Raw genomic sequence first — 11,016 nt, 5'->3', positions numbered from 1 at the left:
TCCCAAAGTGCTGGGATTATAGGCGTGAGCCACCATGCCCGGACTCTAATAGCTTTACAATTCCCTTCCTTGGCCAGGCGCGGTGGCTCACGCCTGTAATCCCAGCACTTTGGCAGGCCGAGGCGGGTGGATCACAAGGCCAGGAGATCAAGACCGTCCTGGCTAACACGGTGAAACCCCGTCTCTACTAAAAAATACAAAAAAAATTAGCTGGGCATGGTGGCGGGCGCCTATAGTCCCAGCTACTCAGGAGGCTGAGGCAGGAGAATGGCGTGAACCGGGAGGCGGGGCTTGCAGTGAGCTGAGATTGCACCACTGCACTCCAGCCTGGGCAACAGAGCGAGACTCCGTCTAAAAAAAAATATATATATATATATATAAAAATAAAATAAAAAATAAAAAAAGAATTCCCTTCCCTGCATCTCTGTGACTGACTGGCTATAAGGGATGATGTCTAGGATGTTGGGATCTGTCACAGAGATGGAGAATACAGGAGCGGCTTTAGGGGGAATCAAGGATGCAGTTTTGGACAGCGTAGAAAAACAACGTGTTGTGTAAGAGTGACACCATCTTGAAGTTAAACTACCATAATGACCAATGTTTTGCTTTAAGAGATGCTCTAGGCCAAGGCATTCCTATACCAAGGCATTCAGCACCAAGGTGAAGAAACAATGCCGGCAGCATAGACAACCCCTTACAAAAATGCTTATCTAACTTCCCCAGTGGCCATGTGGCCTCAGGTTCTGCAGGGTCTGAGACAGGACCAGCTGCACATTTTACCCCAAAAGCTTGCTATATAAAGAATAGTTTGGCTAGGCGCGGTGGCTCACGCCTGTAATCCCAGCACTTTGGGAGGCCGAGGTGGGTGGATCATGAGGTCAGGAGTTTGAGACCATCCTGGTCTCAAACAAGGTGAAACCCCGTCTCTACAAAAAATACAAAAAATTAGCTGGGCGTGGTGGCGGGCACCTGTAGTCCCAGCTACTCAGGAGGCTAAAGCAGGAGAATTGCGTGAACCCGGGAGGCGGAGCTTGCAGTGAGCTGAGATTGCACCACTGCACTCCAGCCTGGGTGACAGAGCGAGACTCCGTCTCAACAACAACAACAACAACAACAAAAAGAATAGCTTGTGGTAGGGCCAGTGCAGGGATCCAGCATCTCACAGCTGCCAGAGACATCACTCTGTTTGTGCGTCCCTACTAAATGTTGCTTTCTGAGAAACTGGATTTGCCCCCCTCTTTCTTCGGCCTCTCAGTGTCCCGGCCTCTGGAGGTAGGTTTGCACAGGGCTGCTCACTGCAGAACAGACACAGTAAGTTTGAGAGGCCTGTGGATCATCAGAAGGAAGCAGGAAATGTGGGTCTGGGCCTTAGCGGGGAGGTCTGGGCTGGAGAAAGAGAGAAGTTAAAGTTATGGCAGTAGAGGGTGGCACCCATGAGACCTAATGACTATTCACAATTTTTGATGTTTGTAGTTGAGGAAACTATGACCAAGTGTGGTGGGCTGTATTATTCCTCAGCTCTTCCTTCCACCACTGCCACGGTCCATAGTGGGAGGGTGCAGTGTATTTCCTTGCCCTACTGAGATTGGAAATGGGTTTGTGGCTTTCTTTGGCCAATGGAACATGGGCAAAAAGAGATAGTATAACTGTGCTGAGCCCAGGCCTTAAGAGGTGTCATGAGTTTCTGCTTGCAGTTCCTGAGTTTCTGCTGTCACCAGGAGAAAAGCATGCTCTGGGGAGCCACTGATCCCAGAATGAGACACACGTGGGGCAGCCCTGAACCCAAGAAGCAGCCGGAAGCAGAGCTTCCCCTGCCACTCCAGCCTGCCTGCAAGCACGTGACAAGAAAAAATGTATATATTGTTTATTAGCCACCTAGATTTTTGAGTTGTTAGACAGCATTATCATTGCAGCTAACCAATACACCAAGGTAGGGGATGTAATCACAGAAGGTCACGTTAAGTCATAAGTAAGTGAATGTGTATTGCTTGGAAATACGTATGAAATAATGTTGAGTAAAATAAGGAAAGTCTACAATATTACAAACAAACCTCGTTACGACTATACAGAAGGCATGTGTGTGCACTGATCAGAGCGGGGGACACTGGGTAGACTGTCTGCAAGCAGCTCTCCGAGGGATCGCCTCTGCCCCTCCCTCCCTATGTCTGCAGATACAGGTAGCACGGACTTCCTTCTTGGCCCCTGTGAGGGTGGATGAGGACCATAGCCAACCTGGGCCAACCACCTTCTTCCTAGGAATTGGGAAGCAGGACAGAGATGGGAAGCTGTTTCTCTTGGGGTAGGTGAGCCATAATAATATTCATCTTGGCCAGACGCAGTGGCTCACATCTGTAATCCCGGCACTTTGGGAGGCCGGGGTGGGTGGATCACCTGAGGTCAGGAGTTCAAGACCGGCCTGGCCAACATGACGAAACCCCATCTCTACTAAAAATACAAAAATTAGCCAGGTGTGGTGGCGGGCGCCTGTAATCCCAGCTACTCAGGAGGCTGAGGCAGGGAGAACTGCTTGAACCCAGGACGTGAAGGTTTCAGTGAGTCGAGATCATGCCACTGCACTCCAGCATGGGAGACAGCAAGACTCCATCTTAAATAAATAAATAAATAAATAAATAATATTCATCTTGGTCCTGTTTGATGACCCTGTTTTGTTCTCATCTCAAGGTTGTTCATTCCTGTCCTTGGAACTTGGGAGACTCCCTCATATCCTTGCAGTCACTTCCGCTTTATGCTGAAACTCATTCAACTCAGGTTTCTACCACCAACCAAAGAGAACTGACTAAACAGAATCAGAAGAGAACCTGGTGTTGGGGGGCAGAGGTGCTGGGGGAAAGAAGAGAACCTGGGAGGAAGCAGTAGATGGCATTTTGAATTTATGAAATTTCCTTTGGTAAAGTTAACACAAATAAAGGGGTCTGTTTTTGTTACTAATGTGGCACCCCTCTCTCCCCCACTAAACTGAACACTCCTCAAGGGCAGAGGGCAGGGTCTGATTGCATTTTGCATCTCTAGTGCCAGCTTCAGGTCTGGCATGGACTTGGCCCTCAGCACACTTTCCTGGAACTGAGTTATTCTAGGAAGCCAGGGTTCCTATCACCACCCCATGGTACTGGCTGGTTGGGGTATTGCTAAGTTTTGGCCCTGAACAGTGCCCATGGGTGCCTCTTAAGCACGTGATGAGACAGGTGTCTTCTCTCAACTCTCCTCTTCCTTCCCCCTCCCCTGCTGCTCCTGGAGCTAAGGAGGCCCCTCTGTTCTGAGAGGGTGTCATAGGGCTATGTTTTGAAGGAAACTCTATCAACTTAACTGGTAGCTACTCTTCCCAGCAGCGGAGGGGCCCAGAAAAAAAGAGCACCAGCAGGGAGGGGACCCACATGCATGGGTCCTTCAGTGGCCTCACTTTCAGGGGACAAAACCACTGTGTGAAAGTGTAAGAGCGTCTAGTACTTACAGACCCTGGAGGGCACACCAGAGGTCTCTCTGTCTCTCTCACACACACAGGAACACACACACACATACACACGCACACACAGGTCAGGGAGTACAGCCAGAAAGAGATGAGACTCATGGGCCACCGCCTATATTGGGTCGAGAGTGTCCAGTTTTCCCTCAGGGAGCTTTAACTGTTAGGTTTAAAGCAAGCAGGCACTAGTTCCAGTTGGTCACACTGTGACTGAGAGGTGGTCACTTCCAGTTTACAAGACCATGTCTGAACGGTCCATTTAAAGGAGGCAGCAGGAAAGCCAGGAACCAGCCTGCTAGGTGGGAGAGAAGCCTCTAAGTTTTATCACCAGCCACCAGCTGGAGCTATTCGGGTGGGGCATAGTATTGATTGGAAACTGTGTCAAGGGTGACTGAGCCCTGCTTCTGGTATGAGAACGTTAAATTTAAAAATGAATGCCGAGTACAGACCCTGCTGGGGAAGTCTGCAAGGTCAAAACTCTTTTCGTAATGAGACTAAGGCATCATTTGCCTTTTTTGCTGGGTTGACATTTCCCTGATTGTGCAAAAGCCACGGCGGCGGCCTCCAGTGCGATGTACAGGAAGTCATCGCGTTTTTCACTGCCACGCCCTCGCAGGGAAACACTGCCAACATCGACCAGGAAAGTCTTTGACGCAGCAATAAAAATGATCCCATTCACAATATATTGGTCCTTGAATATACATCTTTTTAATATTCTGGGAAGCAACATAGAGCACTTCTGCCATATCCGATGCAGCACAATGGTTGTCTCCAGGAAAAGCATTTGCACTTGTTTGAACTGTGAGCTTAACTAGCCACTTTTTTTTATGGAACACCATTTTGACTTGAAAGACATACTGACAGATAAATTATGCTTATGCAGACTTGGGTCTCTGGCAGACATTTTCTCAAGAATGAATAAAATGAATCTGTCATTTCATGGCAAACTGACAGTATTTACTGCTAATGATGAAATCCAAGCTCTAGTGAAAATTAGAATTTTAGAAACCTTGTGTTCACCACTGTGACCTTGGCAGCTTCCCAATACTCAAAGACTTCTCTGATGAGATCGGTACTGATATTAACTAATGTGATTTTTAAAACATAGTATACTAATATCTGTCAATATTTGGAAGACCTGCATAACTTGGTGAAGCATTTTTTTCCAAACAGCCAGTGCACTAAGTTATAACAGCATGCTTGGACAAAAGATACATCCAAAATGCAAAAGAGTCTAATGTATTTTAATGTAACTGAACATAAAAATTTCTTTGATAGGATTTCAGATTATTTTTTTTTTTTTGAGATGGAGTGCAGTGGTGGAATCTTGGCTTACTGCAACCTCTGCCTCCCGGGTTCAAGTGATTCTCCTGCCTCAACCTCCCGAACAGCTGGGACTACAGGCAGGCACCACCATGCCCAGCTAATTTTTGCATTTTTAGTAGAGATGGGGTTTCACCGTATTGACCAGGCTGGTCTCGAACTGCTGACCTCGTGATCTACCCACCCCGGCCTCCCAAAGTGCTGGGATTACAGGCATGAGACACTGCGCCCGGCAGGATTTCAGATTCTAATCACAACTAACCTTCAAAAAAAAAACAGCACTTGTCAAGTTTTGGCTATTATCAAAAAAGAATAGCCAGGCTCAGTAGTTCACACCTGTAATCCCAACACTTAGGGAAGCTAAGGCAGGAAGATTGCTTGAGGCCAGGAAAACACCAACCTGGGCAACATAGTGAGAGCCCATCTGTACCAAAAAAAGAAAAAAAAAAGAAAAATTAGCTGAGTGTGGTGGTAAGTACCTCTAGTACCAGCTACTTGGGAGGCTGAGGTGAAAGGATCACTTGAGCCCAAGAGTTTGAGGTTACAGTGAGCTATGATCATGCTACTGCACTCCAGCCTGGGCGACGGAGCAAGATCCTGCCTCTACAAAATAAAAAAAAAGAATAGCCACAATTATTTGAAAGGGTTGTTAACATACCCCTTTTCCAACTATGTATTTGCATAAGCCTGTATTTTCTTCATAAACTTCACTTAAAACAACATATTGGCTGGGCACGGTGGCTCACGCCTGTAATCCCAGCACTTTGGGAGGCCGAGGCGGGCGGATCACAAGGTCAGGAGATCGAGACCATCCTGGCTAACACGGTGAAACCCCGTCTCTACTAAAAATGCCAAAAATTAGCTGGGCGTGGCGGTGGGCGCCTGTAGTCCCAGCTACTTGGGAGGCTGAGGCAGGAGAATGGTGTGAACCCGGGAGGTGGAGCTTGCAGTGAGCCCAGATCGCACCACTGCACTCCAGCCTGGGTGACTGAGCGAGACTCCATCTCAAAAAAAAAACAAAAACAACCCCAACATATTGCATCAGATTAAATGCAGAAGTGTGTTTGAAAATCCAGCTGTCTTCTATCAAGACATTAAAGAAATTTGTAAGCATATAAAATAGTGCCAGTCTTCTCATTAATTTTTTATTTTGGTAAATATATTTTTTCTAAAAATGTTGTTACACTACATTTATTATTTTAATTATATAATATGAACATTTTTAAAACACATCAATTTAAATTTATATTAATGTAAACACTAATAGACATAAGACATACAAACAGATGTTCTTTGGGGTCCTCAATAATTTTTAGGCAAGAAAAGGGGTCCTGAAACCATTAAGTTCCAGAACCAGCCCTCTAATGTTGTACCAACCAGTGTTAGACAGCAGGCGGCAGCAGAAGCAACCAAATGAAGGCATCCCCTCTGCATTTCCACAGTTAAAGGTATTGAGTGCCTACTGGGTGTGGCCACACCCTGTGCTGGGACACAGAAATCAATCTGGCAAGTTCATGGTGGGGGTTGGAGGGAAGCAGACCCTGGCAACTGACAATGGTGGGGACAAGGTAGATAGCTCCTCTAGTGAGCATCCAAAGGCTCTGGGGAAGGGTCAGCATGGCGTTATGGTGACCTCAGTTATTCCCACTGGCTGGCGACAAGACCTGGTGGGGAGAGGAAGCTTCCAGGATCTGGGATCAGAAAGGAATGTGAAGCTCCCCGGCTTTGCAAGACTGGAGCCTGAGCAGTGACCCAGGAGATTGAGAAAGGGGGTCATGTATCTTTTTTTTTTTTTAGATAGGGTCTCCCAGGCTGGAGTGCAATGGCACGATCTCAGCTCACTGCAGCCTCCACCTCAAGCCTCATGCTTACCAAGTAACTGGGACTATAGGCATGCGCCACCACACATGGCTAATTTTTGTCGTTTTAGTAGAGACAGGGTTTCACTATGTTGCCCAGGCTGGTCTTGAACTCCTGGCCTCAAGTGATCTATCCGCCTTGGCCTCTCAAAGTGCTGGGATTACAGGCATGAGCTACCTTGCCCAGCCATGATATCATTTTTTTATTAACTTGACACAGACATTTCCCAAAGCCCCCTCTACCAAGTGAGAAGGGGCTGCTTCAGATCTTTCTTTCCTGTCCCCACTGTGGTCCTCACCCCCAACCCCCAAGTACAGCCTCTCTTCAATCCCAGGTCAGCCTCCTGCCCCTCCCTTATTCACAAAGCTTTAACTGAAGCCGTCTTCCAGAAACCAACACCAAAACCAAAACCCTCCTCTGCCTCTGCCTTCCCGGCCAGCTGCCATCCAACCATGTTGCCCTGTCAGCTGCCCTGGAAGGGGCTGTCCACCATGTCACCAAGTAAGCCCCTGCTCCTGCCTCCCACCCCACCCACACCACTCTTTCCAAGTCACCCACAGTCCCAACGGCCCACCCCAGAGGACACCTCTGTCCTGGCCCTCCCGGCCCTGGCTAACCTCTCCCTGTACTCTCTTCTCAGTGTCTGCTCCCCACTGTCCTCTTCTCCTCAGAGGAAGAGGGAAAGAGGAAGCCCTCAGAGGGCTCCTCCTCAGGCCCCAGCCCCTGCCTATCCTCTCCATGGTGAGCCACACTTCCCTCCCAGGGGCCACTCCCCCTCTCCTCCCAAAGGCTGTCCACTCCCAAGAGGTGGGCTCAAGCCTGGCCCACCCCCAGAGCTCTACCACAGCATATCCCATGTATCTCCCAATGGTCCCTCAAACTCACTGTGTCCCCAAAACACATCATAACCTTTCCTCATACTTGCATCTCCAGGATCCCCGCCACAGCAAATGGTACCACCAGCTGGGCCCCTGGAGTCACCCAGGCATTTCTAGCTCCCTATTGCCCTACGTGGACACAAATCAGTAGCTTGTGCCTCTTTCCCTGTAAATGTTCTTGGATGCCTCCCACCCACTTGGGCCACAGCCGGGGCCCAGGCTCAGACCCGCACCTCTCCTTGTCACCTTGACTGTTAAAACAGGCCCCATTCTGTCTCTCTGACTCAGTGATCTCTGAGACGCACATACGACCTTGTTGTCCCTATGAAACCCTCCCACGGCTCCCCTCACCCCCAGCACAGAGGCTAACTCTTGACTAAGATCTTGTGTGGCGCGCCTCCCCCCCGCCCCGCCCCGCCCCCCGCCTAGCTCTCCAGCCACGGGCTCTCTTAACCTTTCGGCCTTGGTACTACAGAATTGATTTTGGTCTCCCAGATATACATCTTGTACCTCAGGCCTCACTGAACATTTGATCTTTTCATCCTCACCACCTTTGAAGGAGCCACTATTTTATTTTTCTTTTTTTTTCCCAACTGAGCTAAACAGCCTGAAGGAGTTACTATTTTCATCTCCCTTTTACCCACAGGAATCTCAGGCACAAAGAGGGAAGGTGACTGGGCCAGGATGTGCACTTGGCTCCCAAGCCCACAGCGTCACAACCCACAGTGCCCTACATCCAACCAGCTCTCCGGGCCAGACAAGTGCCTCCAGCCCCTCGCCACTCCCCATTCCACATACACACTCCTACCAAATCCACCACACGTTAAGTCAGGCTACAGCTCAGATGCTCACCCTGCACAGGTGTCCTGGATCCCCTTGGGACCCCTAGTTGACCTCCTTTGGCAATAATCTGGAACATAAAGTTTCCCCCAGGTGTACTGGGGTAGGTGTGGCCCCAGCTCCTATAGCACTGTTATACATCAGTTGAAGTCAGTTGGGGCCACAGGGTCACTGAGGGCAGTGGAAGGCCAGAGAGGAGGAGGGGCAGGCAGGTGGGGTCCCAGGGATGCCCTCTGGATGTGCATGAGTGGGTAGAGCAGGCTGGGTCCAAGCCAAGCCTCCCACTCCCCTTCACACTCTCTCCTTGCTAATACTCCAGCATCCTCCCAATAAATTCCAAACACGAACCCCATCTAACATGGCCTCTCTGGCTCCCCCTCATTTACCTGACACTCAATGGGAACTTATGCGTGTCATCAGCACTACCCTAGGTTTCTTACGAAAATTAACTCACTTAATCCTTATAAATATCCTACAAGGTAAGTACTGGGATTATCCCCACTCTACAGATAAGGAAAATGAGGCACCGAGTAACAACAGAGCTAGTACTTGGTAGTGTCAGGATTTGAATCTAGGCCATGCAGCTCCAGAGTCTGTGCTCTAACTGCTCTGTTGTGCAACTCACTTCTCCCTCCGTCTGTCATTTCTGTTGCCTTAAATGCACCTAACTTCTCACCCCCCACCCGCCCATTCCCACTTTCATGCCTTTGCGCTCAGTGTTCCCTCTGCCTAGAAGACGCTTCCCTCCTTATCTTGACAAGTTCTGCTTCTTAGATACCCAAGCATCACCCTCCCTATGAAGCTGCCCTTGGCCCAGCTTGCCCTCCTCCAGCTGAATCAGGCAGCCTCCTCTGTTCACAAAGTACTTGGTACACATTTCCATGCAGACAGCTCTGGGACTGGAGGCCCCTCAATGATGAGGGCAGGTTCTCATCTGATTGTCCCACCCCTAGATACCCAATGTTTGGTATAGGACTTGGTCCAACTCAGGAAACGTTGGTGAATGAGGGACTGGGGCAGAGAGAAATCAGACTCCACCCCTTGCCCTCCAAAAGCTCATAATCTGGTGGGAAAATTGACCCATCAACAGCAGCCCAGATCCAAAGGCATTAGAGTTCCAAGGAGGCACAAAGGGCCTTCAGTGCCACAGGCTCCAAAGGAAGAGGCTGTGCTTGCAACTGGGAGAAGTGGGCAGGGTTCTCAGAGGCATCAGCTTGTGAGAAGGGCCTTGAAGGATGGAGAAAATCCTCACTAGGCAAGCAGGACACATGCAGGAAGGAGAGACAGGGAAAGGACTCCAGGCTGGCAGGGATGGAGACAGAGGAGTAGGAAGGCACGAAGCATTTTAAGGGCTCAATGAGCTCAATAGAGCCCAACCACCCCACCAGACAGGGAGCTGCAGGAGGGCAGAGCGTCCCTGCCATTGCCTCACACAGGACCTGCATATATGGATGCAGTGTAAGGATTTGCTGGAAGCAGATCTCCAGGGGTGTGGAGCCTCATACAATTCTATCTAAGAAAAACTGAAAAATTAGGCCGGGCGCGGTGGCTCAAGCCTGTAATCCCAGCACTTTGGGAGGCCGAGACGGGCGGATCACGAGTTCAGGAGATCGAGACCATCCTGGCTAACACGGTGAAACCCCGTCTCTACTAAAATACAAAAAAAATTAGCCGGGCGAGGTGGCGGGCGCCTGTACTCCCAGCAACTCGGGAGGCTGAGGCAGGAGAATGGCGTGAACCCGGGAGGCGGGGCTTGCAGTGAGCTGAGATCCGGCCACTGCACTCCAGCCTGGGCAACAGAGCTAGACTCCGTCTCAAAAAAAAAAAAAAAAAAAAAAAAACTGAAAAATTACTAATATAAATGTAGGTGTGAAAGTGAATGTCTGTCTGCCATAAGAATGGGAGGAGCTGTGTTTAACAGCCCTGGGGCCTGAAGCTGAAGCTGCTGCCTCTGTGTAAGGAAGGTAGAAGGTTCTTGGAAACAGTAGGGCATCAGGCAGAAAAGACTAATGTTTCCGTGCAGCCTTGCCCTCGACCGCCGCCCAGACCAGCCACCATGACCACCTCTGTCGTGCTTCGTGGAACTCATTTGCCACCAAAAGGCCAGATTCCCCAGCTCACAAGACTCCCTTCCCTTTGGAAGAGTGGCCAGACGGCAAATGTGGGTGTCTGAGACCTGTTTGCTGGTCACCTCCTGATGACCTTGGGCATGTCTCCCCCCACACACCCCCAGCGCCTCAGAGGTCATGGAGGTCTATTCTGAAAAGCTCCTTTTCATTCTGACATCCTGCTCATCTGACCTGGCTGAGGAGGCTCTCGCAGCAGGGGCAGCCAGAGAACTCTCTGAGAGCCTCATTCATCTCCCAGCGCTGAGATCTCACACGGGCGGGCCATGTACCAGGCTGGGTGGTGGTGGGTGGGAGGGAAATCAGACATGGATCAATCATTACAGAACCTTCAAGCCGAGGGAGCCCAGACCAAAGGCAGGCAGCCTGGGGGAGTTCAGGAAGGCTTCTCGGAGGTGGTGATAAATCTTGGAGTAGGTGCCAAGTAAATAATTGTTGAATAAATGACCCATCTCATGTCCCACCTCTCATGGGAGATGGGGCATTTATTCAACAATTATTTATTTGG

The sequence above is a fragment of the Macaca nemestrina genome, chromosome 12, assembly GCF_043159975.1.
Source record: "Macaca nemestrina isolate mMacNem1 chromosome 12, mMacNem.hap1, whole genome shotgun sequence".
NCBI classification, from domain to species: Eukaryota; Metazoa; Chordata; class Mammalia; order Primates; family Cercopithecidae; genus Macaca; species Macaca nemestrina.
Note: the sequence above shows the minus strand (reverse complement) of the source record.